At 33.4% G+C, this 21,802-nt stretch overlaps 1 protein-coding gene across 1 annotated transcript in view; it reads left to right on the forward strand.

The window, feature by feature from the left end:
• Window positions 1–305: 305 nt before the first annotated feature.
• Window positions 306–21,802, forward strand: part of LOC145263081 (glycoprotein endo-alpha-1,2-mannosidase-like) — a 111,089-nt gene continuing 89,592 nt past the window's right edge. Inside the window, exon 1 of the mRNA XM_080119956.1 lies at window positions 306–420. The gene's annotated coding sequence lies outside the window, so the exon portion shown is untranslated. The remainder of the gene's footprint in view (window positions 421–21,802) is intronic.

A 21,802-nucleotide genomic window follows, 5' to 3' on the forward strand; every position in this document is an offset into this window, starting at 1 on the left:
CAATATGACATCTTCGTTGACGGATAGGTCATAAATCATAAAGATTTTTCCCCTTTCATTTTTGTATTCTTTAATTAGGTTGAATTTTAAATAAGAACCCAGTTTGGTTAAATTAATAATTCATACGATACCGCTATAATTACATTCAAAGTTCTATTTAAAAAAAAAATAATAATTTGGTTAAAAATAACAAAAAAATAACAAAAATGAAAGAAAATGCCTCCCGGGCGCTGCCGAGAGAATTATAGCTGATTAAGCAATAAATAAATAAAAGAAGAAAAAAAAATCTAAGCAAGGGCAGACAACTCTTGTTGTACTAAATCATTTAGAGGAAGACCACGTGACTCGCGCGCTTGCCCCGTTGTAGTTTGTATTAATTTCTCGCCTCGATTATCTATTATTAGACATGTTAGCAAGAAGGTAAGTGACTGCAAGTAAAATTATTTCATTCTTAGCCATTATTTAAAAAACTTAACTACTTAAAAAAAAATATATATCTGCATGCTTAAAAGGAGAAAAAAATATTTATTGCCGTTTAATCTTGTAACGTTAGCATTATTTGTTATAAACAATAACAAAATTCCAAGTGTTGCAAAAAAAAAAAAAAAATGTTTTTGTTTGAATAAAAATAAACTTGATGAAACTCCATTTTTGTCTAGGTTTACTTGACCCCTCCCCACGAGGGTAAAGTACGGTTGTAGAGACCGGAATCTCACTCCCCAAATGAGGGACACATTTTTTTTCTATTTTTTTTTTTTTTTTTTTTTTTTTTACTGGGGGTAAAATTAGCTGTGTATGAAAGCGCTTCAGAAGATCGGAAATAAGCCCCTCTCTCTCTTCTCTGGAGAGTGAGAGTAAAATTCTGCAAAAATGTAGTCCTGTAGAACAGGTACTACACTTTAATCCGAGTGGGTTGGCCAAATTTGTTTATCTTATGCGATTAGACACAGGGTCATGTAGACTCCACACCCCGCTGAATCAAATGGGACATTTTGGATTGGAAACAACAAATAAAAAATAACCTAATATTTAACAGACCATCATGAGTCAATTGCAGAAAAGACCGAAGCAGTTTACGATTTGAAAGCTGTTTTTTTTCTTTTTTTATGGGTTAATTTAAAAAAACAACAAAAAAAGGTTATCTAACCATTCGTATGCTTAGTATCGTCTGCCTTTTTGCGTTTGTTTTTGCGGCTTTCAAATCTGCGTAAACTGTTTCAGCCATTTCAGAAACTGACTTGGGGATATTCTGTTTTTGTATTTATGCAGAATACGGACTGTACTGTGCTGAAATAATAACGTTATTATTTAGAAAGTAGAAACCCATTCTTCACATGGAGAGAGAAGTGCGTATTATACCCCCCCCCCCACTGTTAAGAACGGCTTTTAAGGTTGATGTGGGGAGGGTGTTTATTCCAAAAGCCTTCTTAACCTGGGGATGTTGGGGCGCTGGGACACGTCGTAAAAATTGACCGATTTAAAAAAAAATTTTTTTTTAATTTTTTCAAAGAAAAAGAAAACTCTTCTGTACTTTCATCTAACAATTTAATAAACAAAAAAGTAAATATGAAGAATTACTCCACCCTCGAAAATTCCTTTAAAATAACCACTCTTGTAGGTTTTCGGGCTCGCTGAAAACGAAAATAACGTTTAAAATTACGGCAAACGAGTAGTTTCCAAGATATGAAGAAATGTTAGTTTTTAAAAAGTGGGGATCACTTTTCTATATTAATTTAACTTCAAATGAGCACCCACTTTGTGGCCACGATTTTTCCGGGGGGGGGGGGGTTCTTTCCACACTCTGAAAATCCTTTAAAAATACCATTAACTTTTAAAAATTCCAAGAAACAAGTAGTTTCAAGATATGAAGAAGCATGCACTTTATAGTAAATTTCTTTTCTTTCTTTTTGCCGGTTTGTTTTTCGTTCTTTTTTTTGGAGGGGATATTCAATTATAGAACTTGTATTGTTTTTTAACAGGTGCTTATGCAGTTTAATTAACTGTTTTGAGCAGAAGAACTGTTTAATATTTTACAAAAATTCTGTTTACATTTGGTGGAAGGTGTGGCGGCCGCCTCCCACCAGAAAGTCCCCTTCCCCGGAAAAATCGTGGCCACAAAGTGGGTGCTCATTTGAAGTTAAATCAATATAGAAAAGCGATCCCCCACTTTTTAAAAACTAACATTTATTCATATCTTGGAAACTACTCGTTTGCCGTAATTTTAAACGTTATTTTCGTTTTCAGCGATCCCGAAAACCTGCAAGAGTGGTAATTTTAAAGGAATTTTCGAGGGTGGAGTAATTCTTTATATTTACCAACAAAAGATACCGTACAAACTTAAAAATCACATCTATAAAATAGCACAGTCCGTATTCTGCATAAATCGTATATCAAAACTTTCAGACATAACAACTTGAAATTTTAAAGAATTCTTCGGCCGGCATTAACCCCCCCCCACACCCTCCCCAGTGACTATGTTTGACATTTATAATCAATTTATAGTCTGGGAATCCCTACCCCCTTGAAAGGAGGTACTCTGGATGGTTTTACTGTAATCGGGCCCCGTCAGTATTTCTCCGAGGATGGAGGCTCTTAAGGAGGAGGTAATGCATGGGAAGATCACCGTCTGAAACTGAACAAGAGTCGTACACACAGTACTTCACTATGATCAAGGGTCTTATATTCTGTGCGATTTTAAATAAACTTCTAGAATAGATACCTCGGGTCACGGTTCGGATTCATCTAAATAAAACTCTAATACCCACCGCTCGCTCTCTGGTTTGATGGATGATATCATTTTGTGACGTCATCCATTGTGCACTGTTATCTCTTTCACTTTTTTAATGGATAACATTAAATAATGGTGACGTTATCCATAAACAAGATCCATAAAGCTGTAGTAGTATAGTAAATTTCCTAAATGACCATCTAGATAAAGAACCTTTCTCGCCTCGCCCTGTCGCTCTCTCATATTACAAAATGATGACGTCATTATTTTGTGATGGTATTTACTGTGTTCGGTTGTCCTCCATATTTCTTGACTTAAGAGACAAATGTAATAATAGTCTGTTACTACTCTATATCTTTTCACATTCAGTGAAGACAGCAATCCTTCTAGACTAAGGCAACCTTTGTTTTTAACCCAACTCAAAGTGCTTGTGTGAGAAATTCCAGTTACAATGTCATTTTCATGTTTTACGGCGCCTATGCACATTTCTTGTAGGCAGCCTGTGATTGGTTAATTTGTACTTGGCGCCTTTTTTGAAAACATCCATTTGTTTTTCAGTCTATGAAAACTTCTGGCAAGAGCGAGACTCACCAAAAGTCGGCTCCGAGAAGAATGCCTTATCAAGAATGGAGCCGCAACAATTTCTTCATATTTATATCACCTAAATGTTTGGTGAAAAAAGGACTTGAAATCTCTACAAGCAGAGACACCTTTATATTGTGCCGAAGATATCCCAATTAGAGGATGGCATCATTTGAATATTTTCATCGTGTTTATATCATCTAAATGTTTGAACTTTATCAATTTAATTAGGGTTCCAAGAACTCGATTTATGCTTAAATTAAAGGCACCAGAACTCTTGTCGAGAACACCATGAATTATCAAGGACCTTTTCGAAGGAAAACCACGTTACCACTCCAACAAAGGGAGTTAACTACTGGCTCCCAATTTGGGAGGCAAAACTGACCCACCGTTTTACAAGAACTGTACCCGGACCAATAACCTTTCTTTGATGTTATAAATGAATAAAATTTGAGTTTAAAAGTACAGTTTTGTAATTGTGGAATTATTTTGTCCTCAGCCAGGGAGTATTGAGTTTGTGAGATTAATTTCTCACACCTGTTTTGGGAGAGCTGGGTTTCCCCTCGCGTTAAAAACCGACCTTCTGTCTAACTCTGCACTGCACTCGTGGGGAGACAAGTAAATAGGAACATCGTTTTACAAAGCCATTGATGACATCAAGTGAGCTACAGAATCTTAGCAGTATGTAGATTTAAAGTTATGTGTGCTCAGAAAACGATTCTTAACATGAGGAGGGGGGGGCGCTTTTTTTTTTTTTTTTATATAAGTGTTCTGTAATTTAACGGTACTTCTGCATTTATGAACCTGCGATTTCCACAAAGTTACTTAGGTGTGCCCGGCGGATGACAGGAAGAATCGGAAACTGTTGGCAAGTAGTTTCCAGGATATTAAGACATTATTTTCAAATAGGTACGTGCAAAATGCCTGCCGATGCTCAAAATGTATAAACATTTTGAGCCCTCCCTTTACTCCAAAATTCACCAAAAATCAGGAAATTAATCAATTTTAATGAAATTATAAGTATTTATCAAATAATGATCACGGAATATATTGAACTCATTATTTTTATTTAAATCTTTGTGGAAATGTATTATTTTGTTTAAACAAAAATACCTTTACTAAAGTTATGGTTTTCTGTAGTAAAAAAAAAATGAATGAATTTACTTTTTTTATGAAAATAAAGCATCATAAATTATAACGATTTAAAAAAAAAAAAAAATTTAATTTTTACAGGAACATTACGAAAAAAAAACATTACGAAAAATACCCCTAAAGTCTGTATTAATGAATTTGATATAACTTGAAGAAATATTAATTTCTCGAACTACCGATATTATTAAATTAAACATTGTTTATTTAATATTTTCACACAAAAAAATTATAATAGCAAAAAATATTTCTCTTTTTTTTTTTTTTTTTAAATTACAGGTTTCACATAATTTTTATATGTAAGATTTTAATATTTTCCTTGCTTGCATGAATGTGAAACTTTTGGCGTAACATAATTTTTATATAATCTTGAACAATAATTAAAAAAAAAAATTAATTTAAAAACAGGAACATAGAAAAATAATTAAATTAAAAAATCGTAAAAATGATACAAACGTTCAAGATAGGAATGTACAAATGCATGTCTGGGTAAAAAAAGAAAACTAGCGCACCCCCCCTCCTCACTTTTAATTACATGACGTCATTTTCATACAGTCTTTCGACTGGCTGAAAATTTGGGCTTCTGTATATTCCATGTTTACAAAACTTTTGTTTGTAGCGATTTTGCTCTTCGCAAAATTGCTCGCTTTTCAGGCTAATTAAGCTATTTTTTGTACAAACAAGGTTTTTTTTTTTTTTTTATTTATTTAATTCAATGTCTTAGGACTTTACTAATTATTTTTGAAATAGACCCAGAAAACTTATATTTATCTTTTAAAGGATTTTTACAATAAATTTATTTAACTTAAAAATTTAGCTGAATTGGTTAGGTCACTGTGAAAACATTTTTATAACTTTTTTTTTTTCACGTGTACAAATATTTTTTTCCATTTGGAAATTAACTTCATTCTTTAATCTTTCAAATACAATAAAAAAAATAGTCAGAAACCTACAAAAAAATTATGATAAATCAGCTTTCAAAACTAGGACCCCCTATCTTTATTCGTCCGTTTTTGTCCGTACCTTTTATTTAATGTAACATGTTTATTCAGAGTCTCTGTTGAACACGGTAAGTTTGGGAAAATGAGTTAAAAATAAAAAACTATACAAAATACTGTTAGAAACTTGCTCAATATATGTTACTGTGACATAGGCTGACATATCTTCGGGTGGTTTTTAACAGTATTTTATATAGTTTTTTATTTTTAACTCCTTTTCCCAAACTTACCGTGTTCAACAGAGAGTCCGGTGCCATTTTTAATTTTCCAATACATCGGTAAACACTTTGTTTTTCAAGCTGAGTAGACATGTTACATTAAATAGAAAACTAAATAATTATCCAGTTAGGTAGAAAAGTAGCTTATCTTGCCTTTGGTAACACTTATTTGTTATATATTTATTTTTTGAAAACTTTTTCGAATGTATGAGTATAGTAATAATAACCCAGAACCCCATTTTGCTTGACAAGAACCATCACATAACAAAATTGATCATTATAGACTGGCATTCAAAGTGTTCTCACTTGAGCACTGGATCTACTCTGAATGAATTGAGATGCAGTGGATATTGGATTCCGTAAGGAAGACAAGCTGTCACGAAAATTCTGGCATCCTGCACCGTATGCAGAAGATTTAATGCTGGACCAGTACTACCTCCCAATGTTTCCAACCTGCCCCTTTCTTGTGTGGAATTTGAGGTTCTTTTTAAGAACATAGGTATGGACTTCACGCGACACTTCTGTGTTAAAGAACGAATCTCACAGAAAGAGATGTCTTCACTCCTACTCTCGTGCCTAAGTGTCCGAGCAGTACCTATGGAAGTAGTGCCAGATATGAGCATTTTGTCCTTTTTTTTTTTTTTTTATTTTACACAGTGATCACCACTTATCAAGGCCCGGAAGCCACTCAGGGATAAGGGTTATTGCAAGTACATTAGGTTAGTGTGGAGATTTGATGAAGTGTTTACTTAAGGGGGCGGTTCATTAGGAATTTGTTAACATTGGACTTGAAGACATCCAAGTTGTAGTCCGGTGGGAAGCAGGCAGATGGAACAGTTCCACAGGCATGCAGTTCTAAGAAAGAAGCTTTGTTCATGGAATCCGCGTTTTGATTTAGGCACAGATATAGAGTGGGGGAAATTTTTCACAGTGGATTCAGCTAGACGGGTGTTTTTTGTGAAAGATTGGCGAGGGGGGACCAGAGATTGGAGTTCAGACAAGCACCTGCCATGGAAATAACGATAAAACAAAGATAGGCTCGCAACGTCTTTTCTGTGGGAAAGAGGTTGCTTTCAGGCATCGGTTCATTTTATAAATCTCTTTGGGGTTCCTTCCACCTTGTATTGTGACAATGCTAAGACATTCCTGGGAAATGTCAAATTGTTCAATCATCTTTCTGTATATCATGAGTATCAAGAGAAATTTGGTTGTTGCCATCTCAAACTCAAGACCATTCCACTCTTTTCTCTATGGTTTGAGGGAGCTTGGAAGAGATGCATCCAGACAATAAAAACTTGCTTCTACAAGATTGTTGGCAGAGGCAGTGTGAGCTATTTTACTCTTCTGACTATCATGTCTAATATTGAGAGAACGGTAAACAATCGTTCCTTGACTTACCGTGAAGCAACAACCAGAATTGGAGGCCATTGTTCCTTATATGTTCCTGAGACCCAATAAAAACCCTGGATTACTGTTGCACTTAGATGAAGGTGACCCTTCTTGTTCTGTTTCTCCAAGCAAGAGAAGATTAATTGAATTTATGGAGGAAAGAAACATTTGGTTGGCGGAGTTTCAACAGATCTGGTATCAAGAATATCTGCTGAATCTTGGATGAAAGTCTCTTGGATGCTCTCAAGTGCCATTTAGAAATCAGCTTAAGGTTAATGAAATAGTTATTGTGAAGAACTTCCTCAAACCTAGAGTTTTTGGATACTGGGAACTGTAGAAATTTGGTTGTTGCCATCTCAAGCTCAAGACCATTCCACTCTCTGTACTGGAATTGTTTAAGGGGTATGACGATATATTCAGATCAGCTCACATCAAACAGGGTGACAGTCCTGTACGAGTTCATTCAATGAAACATCTTTATCTTTTAGGATTGTTCATCACACCTAACCTCGAGAGTGAGACTGAAATGGTCCCCCCCCATTTCTTCTGAGAATCTTACTGATAATACTAATCTGCGTGGCCCTCCAGAAATGAGGATGAAATTTGGCTCTAGTTCTAGACATGATTGGTTATGACCTCTGCCACAAGTGGTACCACTTTGAATGTGTGGGTATGAATGAGCCTCCACCTGAGAGGTAGAAGTCGTACTGTCCTGAATGTGCTCCTCGAAAAAGGCATTGGGGTAGGCCCAGCTTACTTCCCGCATGAACTTGTTGGTTTTGGGTAAGACCTCAAACTACATCCGATAGTGGAGTTTTACTTGGGGGACAGAATAGGGATATCCCGAACCATTGTTGGTCCCTCCAGGCGGCATATGACAAGGCCTAGAACCTGTTTGTCCTCTACCAGTTACAGTGAATATTTAAATTAATGGTTTCCCTTTTCTTTTTCTTTTTTTCATTTTCATTTTTCAGGAGTGTGTGAGAAAAATAAGTTAAATGACTTAGATGCCATGGGAAGGTTGGGGATCGGAGGAGGGTCTTTTTCTTCTTTGATTTTGGGGAACCTAGTCACGTGCTTGGGTCTAGTTTTTATGCCTCCTGTTTGAAGGAAGTGATTTAATAAAAAGCGTCACTTCTTTCCAAGAGAATAAATAGTATTCTGACGATGGTTAACTTGCTAGGAATTTTTATTGGTTACTTTTACTAGAGTTCATGTGGACTTGTTGACCTTATAGTTTAAACAAGTGGTACTTGACTGCTGACAGAGTTCGGGGTCACGTCATATTTTGCAAGCTTTATATCCTACCCAATTCTTATATACTTTCTAACTGATGTTGGAAATATTTCAACATTTTGGCAATGTTTTGAAGGCTAAATGGCTTTAAAAAAAGGCTAAGCTTGCAAAATTTGACAAAAAAAAAAAAGTCGATGCTTCAAAAATGGGGAATCGATTTATGAGAATGTTGCATTAGAAACAGAGCCCCCTTAAAAATTTTAAATATTGGGTTTGTGTTACTATCCACTTAAATTTGAAAAGTGTTCAAAAATCAAATATATAACAAATAAATGTTATCAAAGACAAGATAAATTACTCTTCTACCTATCCGCAAAAGTTTTTAGTGGTTTTACTCAATTTAAAATGTGTAAACGGTTGGAAAATCATACAGTGTTTATCAGTATACTTGAAAAAGCAAAATGGCGGTGTGCTTGCTGTTGAATATGGTAAGTTTGGAAAAATGAGTTCAAACTAAATAATTACACAAATTACGTTTAGAAACCCCCCGAATATATGTCCGCCTATGTCACAGTAACATATATTCAATGAGTTTCTATTTTGAACTCTGTCAAAGCAAGATAAGTATTTTTAGCAGTTCCTGCCCAGATGTGGCAACAATACTCCATCCTTGGACGTATTTGGCTCTTATACAGGTAAAAAATTGTATCAGCAGTGAGATATCTACTGGAGTGGTAGAATGATCCCATAATTTAACTCTGATGAAGGAAATGTGAATGCCAATGAATGTACTTGTTTCATCAATAACACTTTCTACTGATTTTGATTTATACCGTTTGAAAATTCTAGTGTATGAAATTCTGTTTAAATTGAGTGTCCGAGGATCACATGTGGGTTACAAGCTTTTGTTTATGTAAAAACTGAACTGACTGAAATGAAATAAATACATTATTTACAGTGTTATGAAGATGCTTTTTGAAAAAAAAAACATACAAAAAAAAAAAACACACACAACTTACAATCTTTTAAATACTAGTTTTAAGTAGGTAACCTTTAACCTTCTTCAGGTGCATCTTTCCAAATTTTGGAAACCATGATGGTATGCAAAGTTTTTAAAAGAAATATTTACGATATAAACATAATAGGATATATAAAAAATAATTACATATGTGATAAAAATGGTTTTATGTTGTTTTTTTTTTAATATTAAATGAAAAATCATTTTATGTTAAACTCAAGATGAAAAAAAAAACTCTTAAGACTTCTTTCTTGTAATAATACATTGATTTTTTAACTCTAAAGCATTCTAAGTAAGCTAACAAGTCTATGGTCGCATCAGACAGTGAAAAGAGACAGCGGATGTGGAAGGAACTTCGCCAACCCAACAGGGTAGCTTTCCAATATAAGATGGAGACATTACCAAATTTCTGTCTACACTAAAGGATAACTGTCCAGAAGTTCCCATTGATGTTTTTTTTTCAATATCCCCCCCCCCCAATAGTCTGCCTGTTTGCCGCGCATTGACTGGCTGATTGGCATCTTACGTCAGATTACAGTCAAGACCGAGCACATGATGTCATGTTCTGAGCAAAGCTGAGCCGATGGTTACTGACATCTGGTTCAAATTCTGCACAAGTACCCATATTTATTTCATATTAGTGACACGATGATACGATTTGTTTGATGTGACATCCGTGATGAGTATAATTGCTGTGCGTGTTACCAAGTGATATTGATTCTTTAACAGAACTTTTACTGAATAAAAAAAAAAAAAATGTATGCAAGAATAAAGTAACTTTGGTAATTTGGCAGATAAACTCATTGTACTCTTCAGTTATGAAAACCAAAATTATTGACATATCAAAATATATGTAAAACAACTTTAAGTTATTTGGAATTTTAACCTTTTGTTCTAAGGGAAGTAACTCTATTTTACTAAGAATTGTAAGAAAAATGTTTGTTTTTTTTTTCTCGACTATTTCATTTAATGTAACAGTTTTATTACATTAATAACAAAATATGGTAAAACGTGATGATATTGTAATTTTTTTTAAACAAAACATTTGAGCAATTGTAAGAGAAAAATGTATTTTTTTTTCAGCTAATTTAGTAATTATCTCTCTTAGAACAATAGATTAAAATTATAAATAATATATTTTTTTTTTGTTTAATAATTCGTGAAATATGAATATTTTAACAGAAATTAATGAAATGTTTAATAGTTATAAGAATAGTGGCAACAACCGGAATAGATTGTGCAGGGTTTCACATTCATTATTTAAAAAAACAAAACAAAGGTCATTAAATAATTATTTAATCATTTTTTAACTTTTAATTACATTTTCATTCCAAACAAGGCACAGTGCCACTTTGGACATAAGTTGCAGGGATACTACGTAAGGAGTTGAGCAGAACGATCTGTTCACATGACACTTGAACTTCTGCATGTCAGTACAGTTGGGAAAGCAGGAACCTGGAAGAGAATTCCAGAGCCTAGCAATTCTGGAGAAGAAACTATTAGAGTAGAAAACTTTCTTACATCTAGGAATCTCTACTGTGTAGGGGTGGAATTTTGCTGCTTGTCAGGTTTGTCGGGGGTATTTACGTCGAGGGAGTACAAGGGCTTGTAGTTCGTCAGAGCATCCACCTTTAAAATACTTGTAGAACAGGCAGAGGGATGCAACATTTCGTCAGTCGGACAGAGGTTGAAGCCTAGATGATAGTTCAGAACCTATCAGGTTGGCGACTCTCTTTTGAACTTTGCCTAGGAGTAAGAGACCAGTAGCAGATACACCAGCCCAAATGTGACAACAATACTCAATACATGAGCGAATGGTGGCCTTATAGAGGTACAGTATTCAAAGAAAATGGATTTTGAAAATTGTATGAAAAGAAAAATATGTATTGAAAAACGAACAATAATAAAAATAATTTTAAAAAAAATAGCACTATTTATTAGCAATATTGAAAAATAAAACAATAAAATTACCTATTATATTTGTTTTCAATATTAAAAAAAAACAATGAAACAATAAAATTATATTTGTTTTCAATATTAAAAAAAAACAATGAAACAATAAAATTATATTTGTTTTCAATATTAAAAAAAAACAATGAAACAATAAAATTATATTTATTTGCAATATTGAACAAAAAAAAACAATAATAGAAACAATAAAATTATCTATTCGTTTGCAATATGGAACAAAAAAAAAGGTACTTGTACAGTTTAATCAAGACATTCAAAAATGAAAATATCGAAAAAAGCTTATATTGCACGTATCCGTTCTGGAACAAAGTTCTCCGAAAAATAAATTCATTTAATTTCATCAAGTAGTTTGTTTTTTACAGTGGAAAAACAATTTGTTATTATACCGAGCGAAAGGTTTGATTTTTAGGAAGAAAAGCTAGGTATTAAAGATGGGGAGGGAGTATTGGCACTTTACATGGAGTTATTGGTACTTGTCCAGTTTAATCAAGACATTAAAAGATGAAAATATCGAAAAAAAGGTTATATTGTACATATCCGTTATGGAACAAAGTTCTCCAAAAAAAAATTTCACTTAATTTCATCAAGTAGTTTTTTTTTTTTTTTTTTTTTTTTAACAGCGAAAAAACAATTTGTTATGATACCGAGCAAAAGGTTTGATTTTTAGGAAGGAAAGCTAGTATTAAAGATGGGAAGGGGTATCGGTGTTTTACGTGAAGTTATCTCCCCGTGGCATGTTTAACAAATTCCATAATGGCTGACTTCAACGCACTCTCATAATATCATGTTTTTCCGCTGTAAAAAAAACAAAAAAAAAACTTACTCGATCAAATTAAATGAAATTTTTTTCGGAGATCTTCAGTCCAAAACGGATACGTACAATATAACCTTTTTTTGATATTTTCATTTTTGAATGTCTTGATTAAACTGTACAAGTACCATTTTTATTTTCCATAGCTTATATTAATGATGAAATGATAGATATGTGTTGATTTTGAACTATAAGTCAAACTAAAATTATAGATCCCCCTCTCTCTCACAGATGTACTTTTACATTTGCGAATATATATATATATATATATATATATATATATATATATATATATATTGCATACTGGGTGTTATATTTTAGAAGAGATGACGTATGTATTTGTTGTTTGTGTTAGTCTGTTCATGTTGGTGTGCAGATATATCGCGTATATATAACGAGAGAGACAGTTCTGTATATATAAAGAGACAGGGTACATGTTAATACAGGAGAGCCGACGGCATGTAATACACAATGAGAGGAGATTTATTATATATAGATAGATAGACCGAGATAGATTGTGCGTTTGACATTTATACTTTTGACAGTTCTGTGAATGGGAGTGTTTCTATAACATTGACACACATATTTCTTTACCTATTTTTGAGATGATGATTTTCACAAAGTTCTTATAATATAAATTCACAATACCTTTCTGTTGAATAACATAACACGAAGACGCAGATACAAAAAGATGTTTGTTTATTCCATACAACTGGTCAATGGCTTTGCATCAAGGAATTCAAGTCTCTACATGATTCTTTCTTCTCCCCTTCGCTTCCAAGGTTCAATGTCAGCTCTGTCTCTGACTACTCTCTTCTCCCCTGACTGACTGACCGACTCCCTTTGCCAAGCTCCAACTATATTCAAAACTCATGACGTCATTGCATGACCAACACATGCATATCAGACACGTGGCCTGACATGCATTGTTCCTCACGTTTCCACAAAGCCGACTCTCTAATCTAATTTTTGATTAACCCACTTTACAAACATTTTCCATTGTCCGTTTTTAAATTCCTTATTTTAATTTCATTTCTTTAACAGAAACAAAATTACATCATTACATTCCTTTTTCAATAAACAGATATCTAACTATTTTATGTGAACTAAACAATGGTAATTCTGCATTCCATTTTCAATAACATTCTGTATTATTTTAACTTATGATCAGAATTCTCAATTCCAAATCTAGCTTCGCAAGTTCGAATCCTTGGCTATCCTATCTCATATTTACTCACTTACAAGAACAGGCGACTTGTTCTTGTAACATATATATATATATATATATATATATATATATATATGTATATATATATATGTATATGTAGATATTACATGGGTTTCTGCGGTAATCCCACCCCCTAAGAAAGCAGCTCTATATTTTAAAAATTAAAAAGAATCGGTCATTGAGAAGAGAATTGGTAAAAATTGAAAACCTGAAAAATTTTACAATTTTAAATCACATTTTCGGACTTTTCTATTTGCAAAGTTTTCAATTTTTATAATAGTTAGCAATTCTATGCTTTTTTTTTGTGTGTGTACCTATACTCCTATAAATCTAGGTTTATTACAGTATTGGTATTCATATTAAAAACCCTTTTTTCTATTTATTTAAAAAGAAAATACAACTTTGTTATATATGGGTCGTGGAATTGGATTCACTAGCAAAAGATCTAGCTAATTTGCATATTCTTTTAAAGATACATTTTAATTAATTCCCTATTACTTTTTTTGATTTTCTTATGGAATGATCACCTTTAGTTAACTATTGCGTGTAATTATATTCGTGCAGATATTCTACATGATTTATATTTGCAAAATATTTGTGTAAAAAGCTTATAGTAAACACAAATCTCTTTCTAAATATATTTATATATGCGTATATATATATATATATATATATATATTTGTTTAAAAAATTTTGCCTTCCCAACTTCTGTCAGTTTTTGGTCTACAGACATGAAACTTAATATATAGGATATTCGAATCCATGCAAAACTTTATATTTGGGTGTTAGCCAAGGAAAATCTGTGCAAAAGTGTGAAAATTAAAAATAAAATCGAATTTGTTGAGTGATGGTCGAACGACAGCATTACAAACGTAATAACTATTAGCTTATGTTTTAATTTTTAGCCTTGCCGCAAACATATCTTCATAGCTCAGGTATTAACGTTAAAGGAAAAAGTAAATCATTTTGGTTTCGATTCTCTGTGATGCCGCATGAGTCGTTTATTATCATGCGATCACCTTTACAAGAAGGAAAGTTTTTATGTCGCATGTGTACTTTCATGTAGAACTAAAGCTGGATTAAAAAGTCACCTACGTGCACACTGTTGCACAACACTTAACTGAAAAGATGGCAAATTTCTGTCACGCATAGCAATCTATATATATAAAAGGCAAAATGTGTGTGACCATTTCGTGTATGTCTTCAAAAGGCTTTTCGAGCACACGGTTCCGATGTCGTTACGATCGCTTAAAACTGTGTATATAGGTCCTATATAATAATATCTAGGAATTAAGAAAGCGTGTAGCGTATAGATTTATTTACGTCGATTTTTACAAAATTATTGCTATTTTGGCTTCTCGCGTGTTGATTGGGCTTTTTAGTATAAATAAAGTGAAACTAAACTCAAACGGACGTGTTCGCGGCATTGCGCCGGGAAAAACGTCCAGAAGCAATCAGCTTTGATCAATCTTGTATATCAGACAGTCAAATTTCGATAAACAAACTCAGACGTTGCGTGACTTCTATTTGATCTTCTTAATTAGGTCAAATGGAAGCAGCAAAGTTAACTTTTATCACGCGCGCCTGTTTTTATAGTTACATAAATACATTCAAGCATGTCTACGCAGTATGTCGCGGTGGCCCAATGGTAACATCGCACGGTTTTTTTTTTCACACATTAATTTCCAACTGAAGGGTATGGGTTCGATCCTCATACACTCACCTACCAAAACATTTTTTTAAATTATTTAACCCCCCGCCCCCCGGAGTTTTGATTTACCTCAAGACACCCAGGCATCGCCGGGTATCTCCCGCTAGTCATATATATTTCCCCAAAAGCTCTGGCCTTGATGGAGGGGAGACTAAAACTTGCTGCTATGGTTTCAAATGATCTGAAGAAAGGAGACTTGATTCCAAATATTTCTCATATGTTATATCTCTCCTCTTTTGGAAATAGGGTACGATTATGAATATCTTCAGTATCAAATAATCTTTATACACTGTGAAATTTATTTTATGTATGAAAACCAAAGAGGGAAGGAAATATTTGGAATCAAGTCTCCTCTTGCTGTTATTTCAGATTATTGAAATCCATAGCAGCAAGTTTTAGCCTCCCCCTCCATCAAGGCCAGAGGTTTGGGGAAATATAAGATAGTTTGTAATTCATATACAAAATCAGGAAAACAAATGACTATGATTGAAACATTTTATGGCTGTAAAAAAAGTGCCAAAAATAAGCTCTGGATGATGGATGATCCTCTTAAGGTGCGACCTTAAGGGCAAATGTCACATAGTCCACTACACAATTCAGGTCATTACCTTTCCAACGAGCCTTCATTTGTTAAATTATGATCAATAGTCGCTGAGATTTAGAACTTATAAAATTGCCAAGAAAGGTGGTATATCTATATATAGATTTATCTATAATGGTAGCTAAATTGAACATTGAAATACTCATATCTTTGGTTGTATGGGACGAAATTACATGAAAATTTGCAGACTTTTTGAAGATTATAATACTATTGTATGGTTAAAATTTGATGACAATTGGTAAAAAATCACCTATATTTTGAAGTTATAAATTTGCCTACATTTATATATATATAGTGTCCTGCAGCTCAGTCTCAGTTTTGCTGTTTCGGTTGTCTCCCCTGTGGCCTTGCCAGACCACTAATCTATATATCTATAAAAGTGAACGTGTCTGTGTGTTTATATTTCCCTACGTCTCTGTCAATTTTAAGTCTACAGACTCGAAATTTGATATACAGGGTACTGAGATTTGGGAAAATCTTTGATCGGTTTTCGGACAGAAATTTAGCTGTTAAGGGGTCAAAGTTCAACGATTTGACATTTTGGGAACTCTATCGAACTCCTCCAACAATTTTGGGTCTAAACACTTAAGGTTTTAGATATAGGTTTCTTGGACATGGATCTAACTTAATAACTTGATTTGAGCCCAAAACAATAAATTTTAAGGGGTGATAATAGGGGTCAAAGTTAAAAAAAATTGAACGTTTTTTTTTTTTTTTTTTTTTTTTTTTTTTTGCTCAACATACACTTGCAAACACCCGGGCAACACCAGGCTGAAATGCTAGTATATATATATATATATATATATATATATATATATATATATATATGACTTAAGTTTCCAATAAAAAAAAAAGAAAATGCTCATCGCTGATGATGCAACAATAAAATATGATGACTATTTTAGTCAACTTGTAAACAAAAATTTGCAAGCTTGAAAATTGAGTTATTTGTACGATTTTGGCTCTCTCTGGATGTATGGCTCATTAGTTAAGTAATACAAGACAACACCCATTATATATATATCTATATTATATCTATAAAAGTGAATGTGTGTGTGTGTGACTTTTCCATTTTAAACTTGAATTTAAGCCATTATCATTGCACAAGCAGAAATAAGCTTTTTGGAATTCATGTTTCTGTTTAGAGCACAATTGAATCATAATGCTTGATTTTTACATTTTAAACTTTATGTGAAGCAGTTTCATATATATATATATATATATATATATATATTAAAGCCCCCCCCCCTCATTGGGTAGAGCACTGTCGTAAGTAATCTCACCCGCTACTTAATTGGCTGAAAAATGCGACGCTCGCTCTTTGTTTATAAACAAGCGGTTAGAGCACTGTAAAAGTGGTGGACAAATGTTTGTTTAAATAGACATTTGGCAAGATAATTTACGGGCGCTGCTCCCGTGAGTCGATCGGTAGAACTGCTGACTGTCAATGCGATGGTTCTAGTTCAATCCTCGGCTTGGGAGAGGTGCTAGTCTAGCGGCACTGATGAGTTGTAATTTATAAGATCAGCACTAAGTTCTCTACAGTGCAATATAGATTACAATATATTATGGACTAAGTCACTGCGAAGAGGCATATGAACCTTCCTCTCGGTGCACTGCGATGAGTCTCCAACTAGAGCAGGCCATTAATCGATTTGATTGAAAAATGGGTAATTTCACTGATTTCGATGACAGTAATAAAAATATGGGAATGTGAAACATTCCTTAATCATTGTTCAATCCCGGACAACGTTGGGTCTCCCTGCTAGTAATACAAATTAAAATTCCTACCCCCTCTCAATCTGTCTCTCTTTCCACTTCTCTTTCACCTCCTCTCATTGCTGGTTTTTGTTTTAATGCATTGAAAAAACATAATTTTTGTAAGTCATCCATCTTAGCTACACAAAGTTTCTTCTCCAGCCACTTGCTCAAAAATGTGACCGGCAATGGATACCATATACTACTAATCTCTAAAATTTGTAAAATTTTATTTTCTTAGTTTAAAAAAAAAATACTTGATCAATTTATGATTTTTGGAATGTGACAGTTTTATTTCATGACGAGTACATACATCATAAAAATTTTTCTGTATCTTTGTTTTTCATTAGGTTGAATTCTGGACTTGGACCTTTTAATTCTACAACAAGTGTAGTAAATAATGGACAATCAACTATTCCCCCACTATCCAACAATCATGAGGTTGTTTGCTCAGCAACCGAGAAGGCTAACATAATTGCCAGTCGGTTTGCCTCCAACTCCACACTGGACCCTGCTAACCACCCCCTCCCTGACTTTCCTTTGTAGACATATGCCACACTAGATGATCTGAAAATCACCCCTTCTCAGGTGCATGCTATCATAAAAAATCTTGACACTTCAAAAGCATGTGGACCTGATCTCATCTTGGCTGTGCTATTAAAAAAGTGCTCCGCCAAAGTAGCTCCAGTTTTCTCCAAACTTTACAACAAATGCCTTAATAAATCTTGCTTTCCTGCCTGCTGGAAAACTGCTTCTGTGGTACCAGTTTTTAAGAATTCTGGCAAAAGAACCAACCCAGTAAATTATCGCCCCATTAGCCTCCTCCCACTTTTTGCCAAAATATTTGAGTCCATAATTAACCAGGCTCTAGTCCATCATCTTACAGATACTAAACTTCTGACCAAACAACAATATGGATTTAGGCAGGGCCATTCCACAGGAGACATCCTAACTGTAGCCTCTGAATGTATATACCATTCACTGGACAAAGCGGGGCAGGGTAAAGCAGTAGCTCTAGATATATCTAAGGCTTCGCATGAAGGTCTTCTCAGGAAAATCAGATCATACAGTATCACTGCAAAAATACTTAACATAATTAAATCCTTCTTAGATAATAGAAAAATCCAGGTTGTTATCGACGGTCGTACATCTATACAATATGATATAAATGTGGGAGTGCCTCAAGGGTCTATCTTTGGACCTCTATTATTCCTAATATTTATAAATGACCTCCCTGACAAAATTGTCTGTGAGATGGGTATATATGCTGATGACGCTACACTCTATAACAGATATGACAGGAAAACAAATGAACACATATCTAAAGAAATGGCAGAAACACTAGAGGATGACCTCTAATCTGTAGTGGAATGAGGACAAAAATGGATGGGCACATTCAATGCTGCCAAGACTAAACTTGTTTCCTTCAATAACTACAAGAAACCTTCTCTACCACCAAGAGCAATGGCCAAAGACTCTTTATCTGAAGAAAGTAAATCTTTTAAACTCCTTAGCCTAATGCTCACAGGAAACATGAGTTGGAACAATTACATTGAGAGTATTGCCAGGACCACTGTGAAGAAGGTAGGTTCTCTCTACCATGCTAGAACGCTTCTAATGCCAGAAAGTATCCTGTACCTCTATAAGGCCACCATTCACCCATGTATGGAGTATTGTTGTCACATTTGGGCTGGTGCATCTGCTACTAGTCTCTTGCTCCTGGACAAGGTTCAAAAGAAAGTCGCCAACCTAATAGGTCCTGAACTTTCATCTAAGCTTCAGCCTCTGTCCCATCGATGAAATGCTGCATCCCTCTCCCTGTTCTACAAGTACTTTAACAGTGAATGCTCTGATGAACTGCAAGCGCTTGTACCCCCTCGACGTAAATACCCCCGACAGACCCGGCAAGCAGCTAAATCCCACCCTTTCACAGAGATCCCTAGATGTAAGAGAGCCTTCTACTCCAGTAGTTTCTTCCCCCAGAACCGCTAGACTTTGGAATTCCCTTCTGGGTCCTTGCTTCCCCAACTGTACTGACATGCAGAAGTTCAAGTGTAACATGAACCAACATTTTGCTGCCCAACTCCCTACATAGCTTATGTCCCTGATAGTAGCCCCCTACATCAAAGTGGCGATGTCCCTTGTTTGGGGTGAAAATATTATAAAAAAAAAAAAAAATTCTTTTAGTCATTCAATTATTAGTAATTATATAGAATCACTTTTCATTCGTGTGGTTTTTTTTTTTCTTAGTATTCTTAGTACCATTTTGGAAACAAGTGATTCCATAATTGGTTCTGTTACTCGTGCACAAAATTTAGACATTAATCTTAAGACATTTGATATCAGAAGATATCGGTTATCACTAGGGCTAGGACAGCAGCATATTTTTTTCATTGTTTTGTCTCTCGAGTGTGTATCTGTTGATATCTTATATGCTTTTATATAGAGTGATGTGGTTCTCGGTTGATTAACTGTGTCTGTGTCGGATATATACTCGAGTCAAAGCAATGAAAAGAATGTTCTCTTGTCATAGCCCTAGTTATCATCAATATTCATTGTTATAGTTTGACAAAAAAAGAAAAAAAGTGTCTTTAACTCAAGGTTGGAGTAAATTGAAATATTTGTTTTATATCGTTTTCATTTCTTGAAAATAAAATCCATTATATAAATCTCAATCGTCTGTGTGTGTGTTTGTATATCCGCTAAAAACTTTTGTCCTCTGCATCGTACATGCACGGACAGGATCTCGTTATAAAGAGTAATTTCTTCAACACATAATATGTCAATTATTTTATGTAGAAATGTTTTGTTTGAAGGGGGAGGATTAGATAAAAATCTTGCTTTTGACGCGGTATGCAAACTACACACGCATGAATCTTCATTATGTTTCTTCTGTTTTAAATTTGCGACATCTGTGTCCCCGTGGGCCCATCAATAACGCGTTCGTTTACTAACTTATGTTCTGCAAGTTCGCGCCCGGTATGCATTATTTTTTCTTGTTTTCTCTTTGCTTAGAAAATTTTGCAACCAGGCAATGCCCCATTGTCATAATTTTTTTTTTTTTTTTTTTTTTTTTCACACTCAGGCAAAGTAAATAAATCTCTTAGCATCGAATTTGACTTAAAAAAAAAAAAATTATTTTTATATCAAATTATTAATTAAACCAAATCATCATAAAACTATAACTAATTGTTGTCAAGGTAATACTTTAAAACCTATTTATAAAATGATTGGACTTTCCAATCTTTTAATAGATGAAAATTTTCTCAGAATTTTAAAAGCAGTATGAATGATTTTCTATTCAACAGTTCAAAATGCCTTTCAAATTTTGAGGAGTCACAAAGTAATTTGCTTTTTTTAATTTGAACTATTAAGTGAAGATTAAAATATCTATACAAATGTACTGAAATGTATGCTGGTGAATTTAATTTTTTTTATTTTAAAAAGTTTGTTTTAGTATGTTCTGCTATTTTTCGATTTCAATAAATAATTAATATTGAATGAAAAAAAGCACTCGTGCACTTTAAATTGCCATAAATGATATTTTTCCAGTTTGTAAGAGTTCTACACAGGGGAAAGAGGAGACAATTCAGAATTTTGATGATTTTCACTGAAATTTTGTAGTACATTAAATTACTGAACAAACACAGTGGCAAACATTAATTACTGAAACATTTATTGAATTAAATTAATGTAAACTAATCGTTTAAAAAAAGAAAGTTCATACATTTTAAAATATACTAAATTGACTATAAGATTTTATGTTTAGATAATTTCATTTTTTTTAAGAAATTTACTGTAAAAAAATTAGAATAAAATACATTTTAAAATTTTTTTCAAATATTTAAAAAATTTAAAAATACCAAAAATTGACTGTTTTAATTTGTTTTGAAATATTAATTCATAAAATAGTGTTAGCTTTTATATATATTAAATTAAAAAAAAAAAAATAGAAACTGTTCATTTTTAAGAATAAAAATAATTTGATTAAAAAAAAAAAAAGAAATAATTTCATTCAATAAATGTTCCAGTAGTTAATGTTTTCCATTGTATTCGTTCATTAATTTAATGTAAAAAATTTTGCTGAAAATCTTTCAAATCTCGGATTGTCTCCTCTTTTCCCGTGTGGAACTCTTTCCAAAACTGAAAATAAATTAAAGTACAGAAGTGCCCCAAATCACATAAGTTAAATATGGGCGAGATACACAAACACACAAGAAGTGATTGCATGAAGAAATAGTAAATATTTTTATTTTTATCTTCTATTGTTCTGGTGAAGATATGTGTCACCAACAAATTTAACATTTACAAAAATGTAAATAAATTGCATTATTTGAATAACAAAAAAAAAAGCATTTAAAAAAAAAAAAAAAATTAAAATGACCTCGTTGTCGTGCTTACCTA

The sequence above is a fragment of the Euprymna scolopes genome, chromosome 38 (genome assembly GCF_053919585.1).
Source record: "Euprymna scolopes isolate OS-2025 chromosome 38, ASM5391958v1, whole genome shotgun sequence".
Classification (NCBI taxonomy): Eukaryota; Metazoa; Mollusca; class Cephalopoda; order Sepiida; family Sepiolidae; genus Euprymna; species Euprymna scolopes.